The sequence below is a fragment of the Takifugu flavidus genome, chromosome 1 (genome assembly GCF_003711565.1).
Source record: "Takifugu flavidus isolate HTHZ2018 chromosome 1, ASM371156v2, whole genome shotgun sequence".
In the NCBI taxonomy this organism is placed as follows: Eukaryota; Metazoa; Chordata; class Actinopteri; order Tetraodontiformes; family Tetraodontidae; genus Takifugu; species Takifugu flavidus.
Window position 1 is genome coordinate 6,785,742 of NC_079520.1, and position 23,043 is coordinate 6,808,784.

At 43.3% G+C, this 23,043-nt stretch overlaps 1 long non-coding RNA gene across 1 annotated transcript; it reads left to right on the forward strand.

The window, feature by feature from the left end:
• Nucleotides 1-6,725: 6,725 nt before the first annotated feature.
• LOC130528350 (uncharacterized) lies at nt 6,726-10,965 on the forward strand. Its single transcript, XR_008951269.1, has 3 exons — nt 6,726-7,340; nt 8,523-8,604; nt 8,694-10,965. It is a non-coding gene; the product is annotated as an uncharacterized LOC130528350 (long non-coding RNA).
• The last annotated feature ends 12,078 nt before the right edge of the window (nt 10,966-23,043 follow it).

A 23,043-nucleotide genomic window follows, 5' to 3' on the forward strand; every position in this document is an offset into this window, starting at 1 on the left:
TACAAATACGACCTAATCAATGCAGTTAAAATAGACTAGTTGGTCATGTTGACATTTAACATGCTTTTAATGGAAGTATTCACTCGAAGCAGCAGTTTGTGGGCTTTAAACTACTACATTTAACTGATCTTTTGCAACAACATTCTGATAATCATCTCAAGCGTGGGGACGTCCCTATTGAATGGAACTGAGTAACACTGCAGTAATTCAACATTTTTTTTTCAGTCAATGGAATAATGTATCCTAACTGGTTGTCTTTTAACATACTTTGTGCTATTTTCTCACAGTGATTTTTATGGGCACCCGCCAAAAAAAATACAACCCAGATGAAGACACTGGAGGCAGAAAAATTAACTCACGCAATATTTATTAAATCAATTTTTAAAAAAACCCTCATAGGATCTCAAGAAATAGAGAAAACAGCCAGGAATCAATGCGAACTAAACATTTCAGAGAAGGCAAAAAAAAGAGGAGCCAAAAAAATCAAAGTGAAATGTTCTTGGAGTTCAGATCACAAAAAGGAAAAATTCCAAAAACCACTGAAAGAGGCCATGATCAGCCTCACAAGCGGAGCAAATGGAGCTTCATTTCAAAGCCAGGTTAACAGGAAACAGGTGAGACTAATCAAAGAGGAGCATAAAATCCAAACATACAGGACAAGAACAAATAGAGTAAGTGTAAAGAATGGCATTGACAGGAAAAGGAGAAGAAAACAATGCAACTGAAAAGACTTAACCGTGACGCGGTCCCCCGAGGAGGAACACACCGAACACCCCTCGACTCGCCATGGAGCCTGCTGACAACATTGTGCTAACACGTAGCTCGATGTTGCATTTTCGGCCCGAGTCAAACATGTTCTTTATCATTTTCAGCTAACCGCATGCTGAGAGGAAAACAAACCTCACGTCATTTCCAGAACTTGTCTTTGGAGCTCCCTTCTCACGGAGCCCAGCAAGGCTGCTGTGTTTACCAGGCATGAGTTGGAGTGCCAAGGCCAGGTCCACAATCAATGTCCAGAACAAACCTGCAGCTGCAGCCTACTCCACTGGGGAGGAAAGTTGTATTACTTCTTTTTTTTTTTAAACACACTGCTCTTTCTTTACACCATCCAGAAGCTCTTCTTTACGACGAGGAAATGGTGCTCCAACAGCTCAAGAACCTGATGATAACAGCAAATCAAACAGTCTCACACCTTTAGGATATCATTCTCAGTTTGCTGCCCGACCACCTGCTCCTGTGCTAATTGAATCCACCCAGCATCCGCGATATCAGTGTTTCACACAGGGGCAAGCTCAAACAAACCTCTGAGAAGAGACCACCAGACGTGACTCTGGGCGAGCGCTGTGATCTTTGGAGACAATGGTCCTTTCTTCTGTGGATGTATGGCTGAAAACAAGGAAAAAGGAAGTTGAAACAAATAAAGTAAAATGGGGTCAGTGTTCTGTGCCGATCTCACTTCCGTTGTCTTCCTGGTCTCTTTTCCTTTTCATTGCTGTGCTTTTGAACACGAACACAGGCCTTTTGAGCGCCGCTCCTCTTCTCACCGTGCTCGTGCATCTCGCTAAGTGCACGTTTGATGTCGAACTTTGAACGTTTGGTTCGTTTCGATCTTTTATTTTTCATCTCTTTTTGTCACCGCTTCTGCAAAGATTGTCGCCGTGCAGATTTGCGGCTTTCGGGTTATTGTGGTGGATATGGGCAATCTCACAGACAGACCTGTTCTATGTAAACACACCAAAATAAGCAAAATAAAGAGAAGTATTGTCCAAGCCGCAGACTCCCTATGCTACATGGGTGATGTTATTACATGAGAAACTCTGACATCACTCCACGTGGAGGCAAGAGAGCATAGATATCCCCCAGGCCACTGGGTTAGTGTAAATTATAGAGTAGACTATACCATATGTATGGAATTTGTTAGCAGCACGGCAACTCGTTTTTCCACTGGGGATTTGCAAAAGTAGGCTTCTTCCAAATCCATCCTTAAATATATTTATTGTACCCTAAAACTGCCGGCCGTTAAAGCAACAGTAATGAGCGCTGTTCAGGTTTTTTAAGGCCGAGTCGTTTTTGTATTACAGTCATCAATATGGCTTCCTCAACAAAAATTACATTTGAAGCAAATGTCGTGGGTTCATTGCGAAAGGTTAATGGCTCTGACCCGGTCCAGCTGGTGTTAAAGTGGGAAACACTTAGGGGCAAAAAGTGATTTCAATTGTCAGCCATGTGGGATTTTGATTTGAGTGACATCTGCTGCTTATATAAGCGGTTCGGTGTTTTTATCTTAAACCCAGCTTCGTCCCATCTAGATCATCAGTATCTGCCCCATGCTCCCTGAGAGGTTCTGTAAATCATGCTGATTTGACCGACGTGAACAAAAACAGTGCATTTGCATTTGAACTCACTGCGAACTCCAATTATCGCAAATGTTCCAAGTAGGGAGACCTGGTGTTTGTTTCAGTATGCGCCGCAGACGAGCTACCAAGTTAATCCCCACTGCTGGGCTAATGAGCTCCAACTTTTCTGTAGCAACTACGCACATTCACACGTGTTTATTGGGTCTGTTTACAATTTTAAAAAATAAAAAAAATAAATGAAGGGCCCATATGGATTTGTTTGCATAGTGGTTTCAGAAATACACCAAAATGCAGGTTAGCCAGTTAATAAAACTGCATCCTCACCCAAATGATGATGATACTTTTAAACAAACTTTCTAAAGATGAGAACTATCTCATCGTTCCTGCCCCGTGCCATCTATGCTGCCTGTCTTCTCCAAGAACAGCCGGGGCACTGCGGCGTGTGAGAGGAGATGAATAGTCTGGGAGCGTAATATAAATGGCGGCTGTGACCTGCACGGGCTCTTCAAACTCGTTCCAAATCAATCTAGCGTTCCTTCACTGTGACCCAGTGGTTCATTCCTCCTCCTTGTGTCCCTCTCTTGCCAATCTCAATTCATCACTTTATCTCCAGTTTCTCTCCTTCCATAAAACTCCTATGGAGTCGGACTTTTTCAAGTGGGATTAAAAAAAAAAAAGTTTGTCTTTGAGCACTTTAGAGAAGAAAGGAATCTGTGAAAATGAATCGGACTTTCAAAAGAGGTTTGCCCTGAAACCTTTTCTTCTGTTGCTCTCATGCAGTATTCATGTTCTGGGTGAACTCTTGCTGGCTTTGCTTTGGTTCTTTTTCCCTAACTAATCAGGGACAGACGTAATGACCTGGAGGCACTGCAGAAACACGGCGACTCACACCTGCTTTTGCTCCACGTGTGTGTGTGTGTGTGTGTGTGTGTGTGTGTGTGCAGCAAATGTGCCAACAAATTGATATTAAAACTTTATAAGATCAGATTCTACTTTGATGTTAAAAACCTTAAAAGACTAAAGGGAGGCTGTACTAGATTGATGTGGAAAATCCTTCTTACTCTTGTTTATACCTGAATAGCTCAATAATAACATATGCAGACATACCAGTGTTAGCATAAACAGGCTACTCTTAGCCTGTAGATAAGGCGTAGATAAGGCTTGTAGGGGAACTGTAAACTTTGGGATCCATCTTATACACATCTGTGGCTGGTTTCCTGCTCCAGCCTCCTTTGCTGGTCCAAAAACACTCCTGGTTGTTAGATTCTTGTTACCAGCACAATCTAATATAACCAGAATCCCTTCTGATTGAATGGCATAGATCATTTGAAGAAAGTAACTGAATTAAAGTTCTGAATGAGTCATTTCTCTGGGTGAAGTCCCTGATGAAATGCCCTTGAAATTAATCTGGATTCCTTTAGAAGCAACGATGGAATTTTAGGTTTAAAAATTAAATTAAACAAAGATCATTGGGATTCAGACAGCTGTTGTGACTTTCACACCAACGCTTTGTTCCAGTAATTAAAAGCAAACCTTCAGGGATGTGGAGTGATGCGTGTTATTTTGAAGCAAAATGAGAGCAGGTTAAATCCTGTCCGTGCTTCTTTGGTAATCCTCAGCCTGATTTCGAGGTTCAGAGTCCTGGCAGGGGATCGATGGTGGCATTTGCTCGGTTGTTATCACACGGCCTGTCTACTCAGAGAAAACCACATTTACCCCTGACGTTTCTTTCTTCTCATAGGTGAACCTGGTGTTTCTCCTGTGTCTCAGGAGGATGTTGACCCGACTACAGACGAATGCTGCTGGTTATTAGACAGAAAGTAAGCAGACAAAGACGGCACATCTGTCCTCTGCATGCGGGGGGGCAGAGGCGGGGCGTCTCCAGCTGTCTGCATAATAAACATGGACACACACAAGCTCGTCAAAAATCTTCAAACTCCTGGTGAGTGGGAACATTAAGACGTTGTAATTTTTGGGATAATTAGTTGGTTTGTCAGTTTTATGGGTGTACCTTGGTAGCTATTAGATTAGCCCGCCGAGATCCCCTGCTCTGCTGCACACGGCACTCTAGTGTGTGTGTGTGTGAGAGAGAGAGACAGAGAGTAAGAAGATGGCAAAGGGATTCATAATGGCATTATGGAATTACTCAAGTTTTCTGTTGGAGATTTTGAATCTCTCATCACATTTTAGGAAAGAAGGGAAAGAAGAAATGCTTTATTATTTAATTATTTCAGTAACTTATTGTAAAGCAGTCAAATCCTTATTGGTCACAACTTGGGAGATTGTTACCTGTATGTTCTTTATTGATTTTCAGAGCAGATACGCCAATAACTGTTGCTTTGAAAGAAACTTCCCTTAACGTCACATTCTTTGGAAATAAATGTGAAAATATAGTAGGAAAGAAATGATGCGTAAATGAGGGGCAGAAGAGGAGGGAGAAAAAAGCAAAGTAAAATTTGGAGGGGGGTGGGGGTGGGGGGGTGATAAGAGGGCTCTCGCCCACGGAAACCTTGAAGATGATTGAACTTCTGATGCCAACATTTGTTCCACATAAAACAAGCTGGATAATGTTCAAGCGCATTCACGCACAAAAACATAATTCATAGTCCAGGGGACTCGGTGCGTCCTCCGGGAACGAGCTTGGCAGCATGATGGAGTTTATGTGATTGTGTGAGTCTTTTCTTAAGTAACGGAGGGCAGCAGCGGCAGGAAAATCAGGAGACGGAGAGAAAAAAAGAGAAGAGAAGAAAAACAATTTTTTCATCTTTCTTCAGGTCATGGCTGAAGTTTATGGATGTCTTTAACACAGAGTTTACTGGCTGCAGTCTGACACACACACACACACACACACACACACACACACACACACACACACACACACACACACACACACACACACAGCAATTATTCATTACCTGAAATCGGAGAAGGCAAGTAATTGAATTATGTTGTATATAAACAACAAACTCAAGAGGAATAAACCTGGTGCTTCCTACTCTCCCGCTCTACATCCATCCCCTTGGCAATTGGCCTGGACACACTCACACACACACCCACCCACACACACACACACACACACACACACACGGTCAGTCACTATCATTAGCTACCCTGATTTTATGCGTTCAACACAAACCATGTGGTGAAAACAGTTGTTCTGTGCATAAATTTCAAGCGGCTGCTGTGCTGCTCTTTTTCAGGCAGGACTGACAGTCCATTGTTGTCCCAGTTCACCATGAGTCCCCTCATCATTTATCAGTGTGTTGTCACAGCCCCTTGACGCACATCCAGATGCAGCAAATACATTTTGGCTTTGCTAGCTCGACCTGACAAGCACCAAGTTCTCCTGCATCTGTAAACGATATTCCAAGATATTCCAAGTCTTCCTTTAAGTATGTCAATCCATGAGATTCACAAAATTATAGACGTGCACAAAACACTGAATTTTGATTATGTTAAAGGACAGAAATCAATGGTTAAGTGATCGAAAAACATTGAAGTGCGTAGTAAAATGTATGCATGGAAACAACCAAGACTGTAAAGGTTTTAAGAGGGTCAAAATTTTCAACCTTAATTATTTAAACCAAACTTTACCCATACACAGTTGTGCTTTAGCACTGATTTAACTCTATCGTTGTTCAGAATGCAGACTATTGTGTTTTCCATCCAGATTGAATATTCATCTCTTGCTAATTTGAAAGAGATGTCCTCCTGCATCAGGTTTCTTGGTTTCAGTGGTGTTTCTAGACCTCGGTTGGACAAAACCTGCAAGTCTACCAGCCAGCCACCTCTGAAAATAAAACTAGAGCCCTTAATTGTGTTGAACTAGTGTGTTATTATGTAGTCAGCTAACTTTTCACATCCTGCTAACCACTAACCGAATATGCCTTGAACCTAATATCAGTGTGTTTTCATACAGGCTTCAAGACATTAGCTGGCTCACTAGAGTGCCAGTTGCCTGCTGCAACCGGTTTGACACCCATGAGTTGGCTTTAAATCTTTTGGATCTATCATGGCGAAGCCTCATTTATTTCTCTGTAGCGTGGCAGTAATGGGCCAATATTCTGTGAGTGTAGGTTTTGCATCTGGTGTTTTCGTCGACTCTTTGGGTGCTTCCAATCCACATCCTTGAAAGAAATACCTAAACTTTGGTTAAAAACATTTTCTTATAATTTTCTGTCTTCCTGCAAACTCTCATCAAAAATTTGAATGTTGCCATCATTCAGCACTTTGTGAAACACCCTGCCCCAAATCATGTGGTTCTAAAAGCATCAAGCTAAAAGGTAAGCACACATGTAATTCTCTTATAAATATCAGTTGTATTTATTATAGTTTCTACGTTTAAATGAGGCAAGTAAGGCCTTAACATGTATGGATAAATGTGTATATATGTATATATTAAGTTAGTTAGTTATAGTAAGTTAGTTAGTAAGTTAGTTATAGTAAGTTTTTATTACGTTAACTGTAATTCGAATTATGTTGGAGAGTTTGTGACCTCAAAATGTTACATTTCCGGGTGAACCTGCACGTGAGCGAGAAAATATGGGCCAAATTACGGGAAAAGAGAAGAAAAAAGCATCAATGTCAAGGAGCAGTTCATGTGTTTTTGTGGTTAACTCGTGGTCAACTCTTTGTCTCTCTCACTTGTGCCGAGAGATGAGGACGACTTTGAATCGTGAAGGAAATTTCGTTACATTTTATCGCGATGCGCTAATTCGACCTTTAGCTAGCGGGAATTAGCATGCGGGAGCTAGCTAGGCTAACGTCATGATCGTCACGTAAAAAAGAGAAGAAGAAGAAGGAACCCCGGGCACGAAGCACCTGTGCAGAGCTGCAGAGAGGATCTGGTGATGGCGGCTGCGGAGGGCGCTGTGGCCTGGTCCTGGTCCTGATCCTGATCCTGATCCTGATCCTGATCCTGATCCTGGTCCTGGTCCTGGTCCTGGTCCTGGTCCTGGTCCTGCAGAGTTCTCCCACATGGAGGTACTGACATACGTTTCATTCCATAAGTTCGAACTTTAACACACGTTTGCAAAACGAATAGACAAAACTAAGAGTGCACACAAGTGGAACACTTAAGATTATAAACGACCAATAAGTTTATGTTTTATTTGGTTTTTCTACCAAATGTTGTTCTGCTCGGTATGTATTTAATGCATTTTTGGAAAATGATTTATTGTGTTGGTTTAGTGGATAAGTGTGTGAATAAGGTGTGTTTTTAGCCATGCTCAGGCTGATGGTGATGGGGCACACACACACACACACACACACACACACACACACACACACACACACACACACACACACATGATGTGTCCTGTTCAACATGTGGCAGAACTTGAAGTTCATGGGCAGCAGTGTTTCACAGATTTTACAGATTTATCTCTGGCAAACAGGCGTGCGTTGCAGCATTATGTTGCACGCACGCAAACATGAGCAAGGACACACAATCACACAGATAAACACAAACATCACCATGCTTAAACACCACCTTTCCAGAGATTAGTTTGTATCTGATGACAAGAAGTGCATGGCAGCAGTTTCACTGAAGAGACCCTGAGGGTGAGTTCAGCATAAACACACAAAATTAAACACACACACACACACACACACACACACACACGCTGACTTTTCTTGACCTTGTGTAAATCCAAGAAGGATGTCAACGTTCTCTGTGCTAAAGCCTCGCAGAAGATTTCATTTCTGACAGTTATCATTAAAAACAACGTAAATCCACATGTTTACATCTTTCTGTCCCAACGTGAAATCCCCAAACTTGCTCGTTACTTTTGTTGATGTGGCCAGGATTAAACTGAAGCCGTCCACATGCTGAACCACGTGGACGTGCTGCACCTCCTGAAGAGGTCTGCATCACAGGGAGATTGATGCAAAGGGAAGAAGTGCAGATCAGCTCTGGAGCTGTTGTGAACAGCCTGGCCTCGCTGCTCGGAGCTGACCCCAATCTGTGCTCCAGCGAGCACGGCTTCCAGTCTCTTTCTTATAGATAACATCATTGTCCCAAACAGTTTAAAAGAAAAGCTAGCAAACGCTAAAAGTAAATCAATTGCATTCTGTATGTGCGCGCATGCACGTGTGTGTTTGTGGAATTCCACGTGTGCGGTGGGCTAATTAGCCTGTTTGTTTTACATGCTTTATGGACCCGAGGGGGATGACAGGAGATGGGCACATACACACCTTGCTCCCTACAGAGACCCATCTGTTGTGGAGATGGACACACACATGCAGAGTAAACAAGCAGTGTTTGTGAACTTGTCATGCAAGCGCCAAACCACATGTTTTTTACAACCTTTTCAGTCCCTTTTCATTCTCATTCAGGCTAGCTTCATACCTTTCAAACACTACTGCGGAGCAATTAAAACAAGATGAGGAGCAACAGTTAGACCGTGGAGTTTTACAACTCCGCCTTCAACTCGGCGACATTGCTGCCGTTTCACTGACGACACCCGAGTCAACTCTCCGTTCCCTCACTTATAACGCAGAGGATTGTGTGTCTTCTGCTGAAAACAACGGTAGAAATACACAATGTTGGAAAGATGATATCTAAACAATTCAGGCGAAAAACTGGGTTTCTTTTCCATTGTTGTGTCTACAGAACGTTTAGTTCATGAATAGCTGCTTTATCTCTTTAGTCCAAACTTGGGCTGGGTCGTATGGGATACAGCCAGCTCTTATTAGGATCCCTTGTAGTAAATACACATTTTAAATAAAAAATGACAGGTTTGGTCTCTGTGTTCAACAATGTTGAAATCATTTAATTATGACATCACGCTTGAACTGTGCATTAGCTAATATCACAAAAGAAAAGACATGTCTCACTGTACATCATCCAAGCTGCCCGGCAGAAACAAAGGGAGGTGGAAGACTCAATATTCCACCAGAGACGCGTAGCTGCGAGGCTGAAATATAACACTCTGTGAGGTAAGCTCTTTCTCACTTGGGTAACCTTGAATGATGCTGCAGATGAGAAGAAAAAGCTATTTTCACCTCACTCCCAGGCTCGACTATGTGCTGCGCGCCGTGTGTTTGTGTGTGTGTGCGTGAGAGGAGGTCTAGGTGTCCGTTTCTTTCACACGAGTGATACTCCATGATTACTGGTGCTCCCCATGGATAAGGCAGCAGGCGCTTAATCAAATAATAAAGTTAAAGTAAATTGGAAAGAAACGACCGCGGTGTCACCAAACACTGAACACAGAGCTCTCCGAGTTTGATGCCGAGGTCTTCAGGTCACAGATTACAGACCGGACACGAGGGCAAACGCAGGACTTGCTTCCAGCATACTGGAGCTATATTTGATGCCCCCTTTTAATCATCGGTCTAGAGCGAAGCTCCCCCTGCCGTACTCCTGCTTTGCACACGGTATCGTCAGAATTCCCACAACCCAAAGGGCACGGGTACAACGTTCATGGAAAAATTAGGTTGGCGACAGTTTGACAAGTCCAACAAGTCTCGGAATGTCCTTGCCAAACAAGTTTAATCCTTTTGTGTTTATTCCACAGCAGCGTTTGCGGTTCCAAAGCTGTTTGACTGTTCTTCGATGCCGATATTCAGCCCGAGCACTCGGCTGGATGCTTGGCAGCAGCAGCACAATAAAACCTAAACATGATTAAAGTCCCCTGCAGAGTTGAGTGAGACATATTTGCAGAGACGTCAGTACTCCGTAGGTAAGGTCAAAAGATTTAGCAACATCTGTGGAGTTAAATCATCATGTGGGCTGCTGATCTGAAATGTTAAACGAGCTGCCAATGAAAGATTTTACCATCCCTTTGGGATCAGCCCTTTTAAATGGATAAGCCGAGCTCGTAAACAATAGGCTAAATATCTGATTAATGTAAGGCTGAGGAGGGGGTTACGTTTGTGTCTGCATACCGAACATCGTCCAGCGTCTCTCACACAGGTTCGTTTATCTAGCCGTTAAACAGCCAACCTTCACCTTCCTGTTTTCCGCCTCCCATCTTCTCAGTGGGATTCAGGCCCTAAACCGTGTTCCCTATGGCCTGTAACCTTTCAGGTCACATCCTCCCCATCCCCGACCTTCAGAGTCAGAGCAGCCTTGGGAAAGTGTTGGCGGACTGATTTACTGATGCAGGGAATGGCGGAGCTCCGGGGAGGTCACCCGGGCCTCGCGTTGCTTCACTATCCCACAAGCTTTAGGCCTGTATTCTGGGTTCGAGGTGATTTAGTGATAGGGTGTATCTGGGTCTGAAGCACGATGTCAGAGGACATGTGGGAGATGTGTAGAAATCTGAGAAGTGTGTTGCACTGGAGTTATGTCTTATTTTCCACCTCAATCATTTAGGACAGGGAATGGGTGGGAGAAAAATAGGAATTTCTTTTCAAAGGTCTTGCCTGGATAATGTCAAGCTTCTCTAAAATTTACTGTTATTAAAAGCAACAAAAATGGGATAACCCTGTAACGCCAAATGTATCATATTTGATATATATATGTGTGACTTTGTAAGACCCAAACATCATTCCTGTGACATTTCTTTCTAGTTTTCTTGCCTGTTTGAGATTAAAAACCCTGAGCAATAAATTGCACAAAAATGCAACAAAAGTGACGACAGACTAAACTGTACACATGCAAATTGATATTTGGATGGGATGGCAAGAAGTGTGCATGAGAGGGTCCACAGGAGAGAAGCAGAGGCAGAGCTGAATGGATGGAAGTAGAATTTTCCTGGAGAAGGAACTTGCTGCAGCGGGTGGTGTCCCTGGAAGGCAGGCCGGGGTCACCGCGGGGAAGCAGTTGAAAACAGCCGTCTTTGCTGCTTTGGTTGATCGTGAGGAGTGCGGGAAACAACACAGCATCTTGGTCTTGGAGAGTGTTTTTGTAGCAGCTTTGTAAGCGTTCGGGTGGAAAGAAATATTTCGTTTTGGCAAATAAAACCTGCCCTGTGTGGTGCAGAGTTCAGTGGTGCACCAGGGGACCAGACAAGGGTAAGAGCAACAGGGTTTAGTTTTTAAAAATGTCCGTATGAGCATTGTTGTCGTGGGCGAATAAGGCATCGACTGTGGTCATGGAGGTGAGGGAGACTGTGGATGTTTCTTTAGATACGGCAGAAGTGCTGACTGCTGTGAGGAACTGATGGGGCAGTTCGGATGATGCCAAGGGAGGGGCGCATGTAGGTAAAGATAAGAGTGTGATGCTCACCGACGGGGAGGTCCAGAGACAGCTGCCACGGGGCAGTAATGTCGGTGAGTGTTGGTGTCATCCTGGTTCCAGGTTGGAGATGAACATTACATTGTCTTGTCAGTGCTCATGTTGTAGAGTAAATGTTGTTGATTTATGGTTAAAGGAATGGACATTTTACAGCGAGAATGAAGCTGTGTGGCTTAAAATTAGTAGAATGTCATTGTGGAACCCCCCTGGTTCCTGGCCTGAGATTACCAGGAAGCCAGTGTTGTTGTGACCGTTGTGAGGTGAGGCAGGTTACCAGTCCAACAGTTCAGTGAGGATAGAATAAACCCACTTCTAAGGGATTAAGTCCAGGATGCAGGCTGCAAAAACAGAGAAGGTGGAGAAGTTGACCAATAGTGTCCAACATGTCCCCGCACAGAGAAACACTGGGAAATGGTATTCTGTGGGGTGGGGGGGGGGGGGGGTGATTTAACAAGTGATTTAATGTGATTTATTTCTTTATATCTGGGGGGAAAAAAATATTTAAAATGAGGACCCGCGTAATGTAGATCAATTTAGAAAGTTTAACTAACCAGGGGGAGGAAATCTGTGAAACTTCTTTATTCTGTTATCCAGACGATGAGATCATGAAGATTCTAAACCCATGCAGGTATTCCTCACCTGACACTTTTCAAAGTAGGGTTTGTGAATTCAAATCAGAGCCAGTTTTGGACCGTACTGGTTTTAACTGGCATAGAGAGTCACACAGTCGGCGCCAGCAGAACCATGTGTGCTTGGCATCCCTTGTTTGTCTGGATCTAAAAGGCCCAATTAGCATCATCCATCTGCCAATTCACTCAACAAGATAATGAACCTGGAAGCTCAATTATTCACATACATCGTCTCTTTAACCCCCTGTGGGAAGACTTTGGGTTGATCTGTGTGCAGGACGATACAATTATAACCTCCTTTTCTGTCTAATACTTGAAACTGATCTTCATCCTGTTAAGGAATATCTACAATGTTACTAGCATATGTGTCTGAACGAGTCACGTATCTTAACCTGAAACTTCATCAAAGTAGCCTCCGAACCTCCTTTAACGTAATGCTGAGCTTTACTGTATAAGTCAACCATGACCAGGAAAGTAAGAAAGTCTATGTAAATATTAATATAGCTTGGAGCCTGCCCGGGGTCTCTTCATCACGGTGGTCCGTCATTTATTACCACTATTAATCACATGGTGGTCATTAATCCAGGGAGGGTTAAAAATCAAATGAATTTGTCCAAAAACAAACCGGAGCCAAATTCTGACGTGTTTGGAAACAATGTCAAATCATCTAATGACAGGTCGGCCTAAACGTATAGCCCAGCGCACGCCATGTTTTCACTTGTGCTCGTGTTTGGCCTTTTACTCAAACAAACACCATCAATATTTTTCTCCACTTTATGAACTTCATGTGGGAAATAAACAGAGGCTTCCTTTGATATATGATTTACAACATATTTGGACTTGCATCACACATAAAACACTGTTCGGATGATTATTTTTTGGAAGAAAAACACTGCAAATGGACAAATAGTTATGATACTTTGTGAAGTCAGATTCTTCTGTTTAACTGAGGAACAGCAGTTGGCAGACAGGGAGAGGCTACAAATAAATCTGGTAATTCTATGTTTTAGCTACATTCTATGATGCTCTGATGAAGACCTAGACCAAAAACTCAGATTAAAAGTGAACTTTAGCACAGATCTGAATGTGCAGAAATCTCTGAATTTCTTCATTAGCATTTACTTACAATCTCCTGACACAAACCTGCAAATTAGGGAAAAAAAACCCTTTTCTTCTTGATCTTGACTGATGTTTGCAGTCTTTTGTTCCCTTCCACAACCCCTCCGCCGTCATGGGGCAAAAACATAAGTTGGACAGCCCAAATAGGCTCCATAAGTTGAACGCCCTGAGTTCTAAGAAACAAGTGGGGGTCTTTATTAGCCTGTTAAACTCTGGTTTAGCATAAGATTAAGACAAACAATAATTTGAAAAGTGAGGAAAGTGGATCCCCTCCCCCGGCCCCAGTGGAAATTCCACCCTTGCATGCCAGTGGACGTGTTGGCAGCCTGAAGCACATGGTTTCGTTTTAGTTGCTGCAAATGGCAAGTGGATCGTTTTGTATCGCACTCAATCATGAACTCCATACCGATGACAAGCGCATGTGAAAACCCACCACTGCAGGGAAATGGAAGTTAAAGGTTAAGTGAGTCTTCAACAGGCTTCCTCTAAACGCCATTTTTTTCATGTTTGCATGTTTTCTTTCACTAATCATGATCTACTTATTTTTCCCCGAGTGACTCACACTCACAACCCGAGTGGTCGACATATGTTTGCTTGCGTTATTAGGGTTGCTTGAACAAAACAGTTTCCCATCACAATCTTTCTGTGCACTTTCCATCAAGCTGAAGCGGTTCCCTACATACACAGGGACACCGTGCACACACACACGAAAAGGCACACACACTGCAGCCTTTAACATCAATCGCCGATCTGAAAATCCCCCCAGAAAGCCAGCAGGCCAGCTCTTCACACATTAGAGCCGCAGACATCATGCCAGCCGCATCAGCCACCAGGCTCTGTAATCGTTATACAGCTTACATTAAGACGTACAGTATAAACAACCCCGTCCATACGGCCGACCTTCTGAACAGCAACAGTTGCTTCCACCGATCTGTAATAAGCATGCTCAGCCGCAAGGCACGCATTAAACATTAACACTGGGCCTGTACGGGCCTGTAATCCCACTCGGGTCCTTCATGTCAACCAAAGCGACCGCTTCATCCACTAAGAGAGTTGCTCTAAATAACGTCCTTTGTTGTGTTTTTTTTCCTTCTCTAAGTCAAAGAATATTCCACTGGAGCGAAGCTGCATCTGCAAGAGTCGCCGATCACTCAAATTCAGTAAGTTTACTGAAGTTTGACTGACCACAAAGGCAGAAAAACACCATTTTGAACTTGTGTTTGTGGTGGGAGAGCACTGAAGTTAATGTGAGCCGATGCTGGCGATGCCACTGCAACATATTGAGGGTAATGTCGGATACATGGAGGAGGTGGTTGGGATTGTTTGTGGCTGTTTGGACCGCTGTCATCCAACAGGATCCTTTCTGACTAGCTCAGAATCTAAGAATGCTAACACGCCGTAGACGAGGTGTATTAGGTGACATTGGCGTCCGCTTCAAACGGCTCGGCTTTTCCCTGGAAACCGACATCTTTCAGTGGTTGGCGAGGTCGTGCGGCGCAAATGGCGTGGCGCAGGATGTTGCTGAGATCATGGATTTGTCAGAGGACCAAGTCTCGCTCGCTTTCAGGCTCTGCTGTGGATAATTGGTGGTGAGGGTCGATGATATCAAGGACGTGGCTTTTATCTTACGTTTCTCCATTTGGCGACAGAATCGAGGTAAAGTCAGAAAGGCAAATTTGACTTCTGCAAAGGCTCCCTCAGAAACTTGTTCTCACGACAGCCTGGTTGTGTTTAAAGCGAGGAATTAAGGTGCTCTGCTCAGCTATTTGCAGTTCAACTCTGGTATTAATTGAAAGCCGGGTAATCTGCAGCATCGGGAGCAGATCGCTGCGTTTATGCAACATAAATTCGTTCATACGGGTCCAGATTTACTTTGGAACGACTGTGTAAACCAACGACAGGATGAATTTGTGATGCCTGAAACTACAGACGGTGATCAGGTATTTCAGGAGTTCCCTGCGGACCAGCCGCGGGACTTTGAGGAGGCTGTTTTCACTGTTTTTGTCATGGTGGTTTTTGGAAAACTGCTGATCCATTTTCCAAGAGTGTAGTTTTTGTCCTGCTGATTTTCCTTCAAAAACTTCATTTGTCCTGTTGGCACTTTGCAATAGGCGTGAAGGCGGGCACACACACTTCATCCTGCTCCACACGGCCATACACATTTCTAAACTGGATGCTTTTAAATTCAGTTTTATGCTTCCAATTTGCCACCTATATACAACAAAACTGCACCTGCCTGCGTGGTTACTCCCTCGGGCCAGGTCCAAACTTGAGAGCGGCACTCTAAAGGAAAACAGATAAGCTACCGCAGCTGCTGAGCTGCTCCCGGGTTCGAGCTGGGGAACATTAAGAAAAGTTGTCTCCAAAGAAACGCACAGGAATTAATTAAACAAATTCCGCAAAGGCAACAGCTAAACACATTGAGACTGTTATATTATTATAACCCAAATTACAAATGCTTTTATGAGATAATATCACACTCAAGGGACACTTCAAGATTCAGAACACCTCTTTAAACCTTTTTATTTCGCTATACATCCGTCCAGGGGCAAGAGCGCAAAACCTGTGACTGACGGACGTGCACTAAACTGTATATGTTAACATTAGTAGGCCAAATGTGCTTGATGGCAGAGTAATTAGGATTCATATATTTTCAGCAGCAATGTGAGGGTGGAATAGTTCCACCCGCTGCTGGGATGAATTTTACATGAGGCTCTCTGGGTATGAATACATTTGTGCCTGTTTTGTATGTACATGACTAAATTAAAATTAAAAAAAAAAAAAAGTTTTACTCAGAGGTTGTTTGAGAACATTGGTGGTCTGTCCAGTCTTTTGCAAGCCTGCAAACACTGAGTTGTTTGTATGGACTTTCAGGACGTCGGCTCGGGATCAGTCCTGGTGGAAACAGCGCCGGTTTGCCAAGCACAAAGGAAAAATCTTCAGTACAATAATCCGCAGGCAGCAGATGTAAAAGGAACAAGAGGAAATCTAAATAAAGAGCAGCAGTCGCACACCGGCGTGCAGCCGTGCACAGACGCTGGTGCAGGTGCAGCTGTTTTCGCTGATGAGTCCGTCTCCAAAGATCAAGCCGCTCTGTGACAGCTGTCTGTATACAGTGCAAAAATGAAATCCTGCCCTTTTCCTTTGTTCTCCCCTCTGTCCCTCCAGCTCTCGTCCATTTCTGTGGCACTTTGCTCGCGGGCCCCGAAGGTCTGGAGAGAAGAGGCTCCTCTGAAAACCTGCGCTCTGCTTCAGAGCAGAGGAGGGAGAGGCAGCTGCAACTACGGCGGTGCCAAAATTGCATTTCTGTCTTCACACATTGAGAGAAAATTCAACAATTACTCCCAAGTAAAGCTTCGGAATATGATTAGCATGGACCCAGATGATAATAGCTTTTACATGCTATTACACCAAAGGAGGAATCACCCAGTCTGTGGGAATAATGGAGCTGGGAAGTGAGACAATTGCTCATTATTGTCTGTTTTTTATGGGCAGTGCAGTGGAAATGGTTTTATACCACAGTTTTATATTCAGACAGTCAGGGATATCGGTTTATTTTATTTAGCTTACAAATGGATGGTTTCAGAAATGGACTCACACTTGTGGTAAAATCATCAGAATAAGCATTAATTATTTAACTCCCTCAGTGGAGGCGATCACATTCACTGAACCCTTTTCATTTATTTTGATTTTATTGTGAAAGTGTGAGAGAAAAAATGAGTGTATATAAAAAAAAAGTTATAAAAAAAAAGTTAAAATTTTCCTTAATAGTTTTAAATTAGTAATATTAGCAAGTAGTAGTTCAACTCTACAGTGACGAGAAATAATGGGATTTTTATTATGTTTCATATTTCAAATGCAAAGCTATTGTTTTTGTAATTTTAGAAATGAATTCCTAAAAACAACCCATAACTAAAATAGTTTCTTTTGTAAGAATGCTGCTGACAAACACGCGACTCGACTCCAACGGGTTTCGGGCCGTAAATGTAAGCGGCGGCTCGGTGACTAACATTTTCATTAACCATCCCGTCTGTGGCTCGGACCCACTCCGATCAGAGTGTTTTATTTGCGGCTGCGACTCGACAGCGTCTGCTTTTTCGCTGAGCATCAGCTGTCTCCGCTAGCGGTGTTGTGTAACCCTGACTCAGAGCTCCGTGGCTTCTGCTGGTGTAAACAGATGGTCTCGGTCTTGATGTCTGGTTTCTGATCTCCAGCCGATAGGGAGCGGCTGAGATTTCCACGCTCCAAAAAGGTGAGATGAACACGGCAGGAAGCGTAAACATGATTCTTGTTTCACGCAAACGGCGGTTGAATGTCGTGAATCTAATCTGTCAAGCAAGATTTTTTTAATTAATGTTTCTCGCCTCACTTCTGTCACCATGAACTTGGCAGGTAAACTGTCTTTATTGGTAATTAAGAATTCAAAAATCAGAACTGGTTTATTTTGGGCTGGAAAACCAACCCACAAACTTTATTTATGTATCAATCAGTCAAGCACCGATGATATAAATCCAGCATGTTGTGATCCTGTGTGTATGCAGGAAAGAGAGTTCCTGGACTTAATAGGAACCAAATGTCCATGACCTTTGCTCGTGTGGGCCATTTTCTTCCACATTCTTCATACACTGACTGTGTTTTTCCATCAAATGATGTCAGCGCAGAAACAGCACGTATTCCCTGGATGCAGAGTAAGGGTGGAAGCAGGACTTTCCATGTGGGATGAAGTGATCATCCCCTGTCCTACAGAGATTAGGGACATGGTTGTATCCATCAGAGCTGCCTAATACAAAAGAAAATAGTCCTTCCAGCCCATCCAGCAGGTTATTCAGTCGAGAAGCAGCGGGTGGGGGATTTGGAGGGTTTGTGTGGATTGCATGTGATCAGGCTGGACCTTTACTAGGATTTCTTCTCACATTTTCCATCCAAAAAGGCTGAGGCACTAGCAGACCATCACATCATTACAAGGTTTTTGATAGCCAGACCTCAGTTATACTGGAAGGGAAAGTCGGCAAGGTGCCCTACGTGTTGGTTTGTGTGTGTGCGTGTGCGTGTGTGTGTGTGTGTGTGTGCGTTCGTACGACCCATTTCACTTTGCCTGGATATAGAACCATGTCAACAGCTATCACTTAACTGTGGAAGTTTTATTTTTTTCTCATTTGAATATCTTCTTTATGATCTAGCACTGCAGTTTTTATAGTTAGTTAATGCAGTTAATTTGTTTGATAACTTGGTTTTATTTTATTTAATGAATTATTCCACCAGCTCGTTGCTGAGGAGCTTGTTTGAGCTCAGCGGAACAGTTTTTAAAAAATATATTAATGCATTTATGTTTTTTTAATCCAAACAAAGTAAACCTAATTAACTGCATACTAACTAATACAGTAAACATGACAAGTGAGCATGATCCTCCGTTACTGAACCTTTGATGAGTTAAACTCGCGCTCTGTTTAAGAGAGACGTGACGATTTACCAAGCAGCTTTTTAAAATTACCAGCCTGTCTTGACTGTCAGTTCACAGTACTATCACCATAATCCCAGCCTTCCACACATCAGGATGGTAGAATAGCAATTGTGTATGAAAAAGAATCAGATCTGTTGATTCTGACGGAGCTGTGGAGATTTAAGCATATTTAAGGGTACATGTTGTCAGCCGTGTAATCAATAAAGCAAAAAGGCTATTGCCTCTAACGCTGAGATTAGCTCTGCTGAAATGCTGCATTAACAACATAATGCCTCCATTACAACAAAGTGTCATCTTACCAAATCAATACTGACGTATCTGACGGTCCCCATGAGTCTATATGTCCGTCCGTCTGTCCCTCTGTAACTGACCGTATCATCATTGCATTACAGCGGGCTCTTCCCTTAACTGTTTGCACATCTGAAACTGGAGAGGAAGTCCGAACCCGAGCGGGAAAACACAGCCGGCAGTGCCTGGTTTGTTGCTGTCATATTTTATGACAGTGATCAGAAGCAGAACACTTTTATCATTCCGTGTCATAACAATCAACCTCATCCGGTTCCCCGAATGCCCTCCCCGGGCCTGCGGAGTCTCTGCTTATTTACAGGTGTGTATGTTCACATGAATGCCAGCGGAACGTTATACTGCTCTCCGCCACACACACGTACACAAACAATGAGGTCCCGCTGAAACTGAGATCTGAGGAGCGCTAACAATGTCTGACGTTCAACAGCCGTATTAAAGCAAGGCCCACTGCAACCAAACACAGCAGTAATTGTAAATGTCAGGCAGAATTAACGCAAAAATAAATAACTTCACCCTTCTCGGGAGAAGAAAGAGGAAAAAAATAATGTATAGCAGAATTCTATCTACACATGTAGGTTCATTTAGCCTCAAATTACACAGTTTGACTGCATGCACAGCAATGTAAACCAGTAAAATTATGGCTTTTCAAGAGAATATGTTTAGCATACCATCACACGTACGGTTTTTCCACATTCTCTTCCTTCCTGCCCTCACGTTGCAAATGAAATCACTTACGTCGAAAGGACTAACCCCCAGCCGGACCTGGGTTCTGCATTCCTGCAGGACTAGTGTGGTATGGCTGACTGAGGAGTTGGATGGCTGACAGACGCTCTGTGGTAAAATCTGAAATGCCTTGCTTTGGGGAAAAGCCGGAAAGAACTTGTCATGTCTCTTTCACTGGCTTGGAAACTCGCAGGAAGAGTAAAATCAGAGAGAGGGAGAGACGAGAGACATCCAATCTGAGAGGGGGCTCGCTTCATGTGCGATGCCCTGTGTGAAAGCATTCACGCATGATTGCCTTCTGGTCTCAGCAGAGCGTCTGCTTGTGCCATTTGTTGTTTCCACCACCGTGTCCCAGTTGCCCTGTGCTCTGTGTTTATGTGCGCATGCACAGATCAGTTGTTGAGTTCTCCGGTATGGATTTGTCTATGATTGCTCAGGGAAGAGAGCGCCACAGATCTCCTATATGCACGGAAACATCTGCATATACTTCTGGATTTGGCATTATTATCATTATAACATTATATACAATTATACTTTGACCCTAAAACATTAGCGCAAGGTCATTTTCACCCACTTGATTGTGGCAGTGATGTGGGTTGCTAACTGTGCTGTAAGTGTTCTGGGATTAAGTGGAAATAAAAATAATAACTTATTTATGAAACACAAGGCCATACTGTGCTGCTGTGGCCTGGCAAAAACTCCAGGGTGTATTCCCACCTCTCAACTGGGACAGACTCCAGCGGGCTATGTGAAGCTGCTTGGGAATAGCAGAACAGGGATGGACGTCATTACATTTGTTAATTACCCCTGATGGTAATGAGGTCAACACACATGTAAATAATTCACCTGGCATGAAGTTGAGGTTCTAAACCAGTTAGAATCCTAAAGACGGAAGCAAACCGAAACAAGTTATTCACATTTGCTGCGTGATTCATGGTTCTACATCTCCGGCTCGTTCCCGCTTCCACTTATCCTGGATTTTCTTGTTTTCTTGCATGTAGCGTCCGGGTCCAATGCTGCAGCTTGTTGGCTCATGTTACATCACTTGAGTCAATTTATCAGACTTCATGCGGCTCCATCTGGAGCCAAAGAACGCTTTGTCCAACTTTTTTTGATGTGTGAAATTGTGCGCGTATCCATGTGGTATTATTGCGGGTGTCACGGACACGGAGGCAAGCTTGGTTACATTTCTATCAGCTTGGCTCCTGTCCAAAAGTGAACCAACTGTATGCGTTCCAACTGGAACCGCGCCATGATAAAGGTAAACACTTGTATAAAGATGGCGGGAGATCTGGTTACTGCTCTTGCAAAGAGAATGTTGGATTAGCAACCTTGTATTCTGCTATTAAGGTAACCAGTAAAAGGCCTTCGTTCTGCTCACTGCCTCTTTTTTTCTGTAATTCTTCCTCCTTTTCTCAGCTTTTCCAACACAAAGGCAGAGTCGCGAGAAAGGAATCGGAACGTTCGTGGCCGCATTTTACAGCACACCACGCAATTACAATAAATTAGCTTTATAATAACATAAAAAGCAAAATAGGCATGTTTTTATGAGAAGCACTCTAAGTTTCACACTTTTACTGGGAGGATCTGGGATGAATAGAGTTGTGTTTTCCTGTGCCGGAGCCCTGCAGCAGCTGGCTGGCTGCGACGTGTGCTGGAACTCAATTGTTTTCTTTAAAAGTGACATTAACATGCGGCCTTGCGATTCTCGTTGGTCAAGCTGCACGAAAAGTGAGCGCGTAGAGAGCGGCAGAGAAGGCGGTAGTCAAAGAGAGACCTTGTCAGAAATGTATCTGTGTGTCCCTGGCCCTTGACCTCAATCATAAAACTCACAGACACAGAAGGAACCCACCAGTAAATCAGGCTGTCGCGGCCTGACACAGTGGTTTTGATCCCGGTGATGTATGGCTTTAATATGTGGATGGAAAGTTGGGGCACAAATAGAACGCAAGACCAAAAAGAAAGAGAAACCAGGAGGGACAGACATTGCGTCCACGCAGCTGCCCTTTCTAATAAAAGTAATCACACTTTTTCACCATAAATCACCGGGCTGTTCATGCATGGATCCGGTTTTCCTCAGCGTAAATGCAAACATATGATAAGCAGCAAGGCAAAGTCATGATTCCTTAACGGGTATGTTATTAGATTACTGGAATTTTGTAAGACAGATGACCTTTTATGCTGGTGCTTTTTTCAGTCTTTCTGTGTGTGTGTGTGTGTGTGTGGGGGGGGGGTATTCGTCACTGTGCAAACAATCAAATCAGTTCATTAACTGTGGATAACTTCTCCATAGTTTCTGCTTATTTACAGTGGATTGCAAGCAGCAAAAACAAATGAAGAAATAAAAACATTTATAAATAAAATCCACAACTTCTGTTAATTGGGAATTGCAACAGACCAAATAAATAAATAATGAGATTTGCCTTCTAAAATTCTATCCGAACTGACTGTAAACAGTCCTCCCAGTAAGACTCTGTCATACTCAGTCATTTAAATGATGCAAAGAGCAGAAACCTGCATTTTATTCAGCTTCATTATCTCCTGAATCCACCCTGCTCGCTGATATGAGAGGAGAAGGATGGAGGAGGAGAACAGCAGTTGCCTATTTAGTTTAATTAATGCTAGTAGGCTACTCTAGTCTGTTAATTGGCTTTAATGAGTTTTTCAGACATTACCCCATGAGTGGCTTCAGGATGTGCTGAGAAAGTAGGAGAGAAGGAGCCGCCAAGGCAAGATGTGACCAGGTGAAGGTAAGGGGGGGGGAGTCTGGGTGGAAAAAAATGGTTAAAAAAGAGAGAGAGGTGAAGAAAGAGTGCCAGAAACGCTGTAGAGAAAGACAGAGAGCGGGATGACAGAGTGCTGACATCAGAGGGCCAGCAGTCCCTTCATATCACTCAGCTTTCATGGAAAATCGATTCTCTCCGGTATGAACAATGGTGTCAACAGCAGGCGGGACAAGCAACTATGTGGCTGCGCTTCAGCCATTAAGGCTAACAGACGGGGTAGTAATGGCAATCCTCAGGTAGTGGGATTATTACCGCCACCCCATCTTCATATGGGGGTCTTGGCGCTGCTCCAGTGCTGCTTTGTCCTCAGCAATGATGTCATTTAGGTCACTTTGAGGACTTTTTTTTAAATCACGCAGTATTTAACTCAGTTTATCAGTACTGAATAAATGAAAATGTTCAGATTCAAGGAATAACCAGCTCTTGTCTTTTGGCCAGTTTGTGTATCTGCTCTGCTTTTCCAACACAACATGTCTATAAA